The sequence below is a fragment of the Monopterus albus genome, unplaced genomic scaffold, assembly GCF_001952655.1.
Source record: "Monopterus albus unplaced genomic scaffold, M_albus_1.0 scaffold43.1, whole genome shotgun sequence".
In the NCBI taxonomy this organism is placed as follows: domain Eukaryota; kingdom Metazoa; phylum Chordata; class Actinopteri; order Synbranchiformes; family Synbranchidae; genus Monopterus; species Monopterus albus.
Window position 1 is genome coordinate 2,209,462 of NW_018127923.1, and position 1,652 is coordinate 2,211,113.

Genomic DNA, 1,652 nt, shown 5'->3' on the forward strand with positions numbered 1-1,652 from the left:
GGCATCCAGTATGGTTTTCCGGCCTTGACCCTTACGCACGGAGATTGTTCCAGATTCTCTGAATCTTTGGATGATATTATGCACTGTAGATGATGATAACTTCACACTCTTTGCAATTCTTCTCTGAGAAACTCCTTTCTGATATTGCTCCACTATTTTTCGCCGCAGCATTGGGGGAATTGGTGATCCTCTGCCCATCTTGACGTCTGAGAGACACTGCCACTCTGAGAGGCTCTTTTTATACCCAATCATGTTGCCAATTGACCTGATAAGATGCAAATTGGTCCTCCAGCTGTTCCTTATATGTACATTTAACTTTTCCGGCCTCTTATTGCTACCTGTGCCAACGTTTTTGGAATGTGTAGCTCCTGTAATATCCTTTACAGAATGTTGTCTGTTTTTAATGCAGTGCCACCTGAGGGATTAAAGGTCACAGACATTCAGTGTTGGTTTACAGCCTTGCCACTTACGTGCAAAGATTTCTCTGAATCTTTTGATGATATTATGGACTGTAGATGATGAAATACCTAAATTCCTTGCAACTGTATGTTGACAAACATTGTTCTTAAACTGTTGGACTATTTGCTTACGCAGTTGTTCACAAAGTTCTAAGTTCTCCCACTTAGAAATCATGGAGGGGTCTGAAATTCACATTGTATGTGCATTCCCACTTTGAGAGACAGAATTGAAAAAAAAATTCAGGAAATCACATTGTATGATTTTTTTAAAGAATTTATTTGTCTAGCACTGCTGAACATAAGTATTTGAACACCTGAGAAACAGCAAGAATTCTGGCTCTCAAAGACCTGTTACTGTGCCTTGAAAAAGTCCACCTCTACTCCACTCATTAATCTAAATTAGTAGCACCTGTCTGAGCTCTTTAAAGACACCTGTCCACCCCACAGTCAGTCAGACGCCAACTACTACCATGGGCAAGACCAAAGAGCTGTCAAAAGACACCAGAGACAAAATTGTGGACCTCCACAAGGCTGGAAAGGGCTACAGGGCAATTGCCAAGCAGCTTGGTGAAAATAGATCAACTGTTGGAGCAATTGTTAGAAAATGGAAGAGGCTAAAGACGACTGTCAGTCTCCCTCGGACTGGGGCGCCATGCAAGATCTCACCTCGTGGGGTATCACGGATGATGAGAAAGGTGAGGAATCAGCCCAGAACGATAGGGAGGAGCTGGTCAATGACATGAAGAGAGCTGGGACCACAGTTCTGTCGGTAGAACACTACGCTGTCATGGTTTCAAATCATGCATTGCACGGAAGGTTCCCCTGCTCAAGTCATCACATGTCCAGGCCCATCTGAAATTTGCCAAAGACCATCTGGATGATCCAGAGGAGGCATGGGAGAAAGTCATGTGGTCAGATGAGACCAAAGTAGAACTTTTTGGTCTAAACTTCACTCATCGTGTTTGGAGGAAAAAGAAGGATGAGTTGCATCCCAACAACACCATCCCTACTGTGAAGCATGGGGGTAGTAACATCATGCTTTGGGGGTGCTTTTCTGAGAAGGGGACAGGACGTCTGCACTGTATTAAGGAGAGGATGAATGGGGCCATTTATTGTGAGATTTTGAGCAACAACCTCCTTCCCTCAGTCAGAGCATTGAAGATGGGTCGTGGCGGGGTCTTCCAACATGACAAC

General features: G+C 44.1%; 1 protein-coding gene across 1 annotated transcript in view; it reads left to right on the forward strand.

The window, feature by feature from the left end:
- The window catches only part of ttc27 (tetratricopeptide repeat domain 27), a 100,179-nt gene that overhangs the window by 76,317 nt on the left and 22,210 nt on the right, over positions 1-1,652 (forward strand). The window lies entirely within an intron of this gene.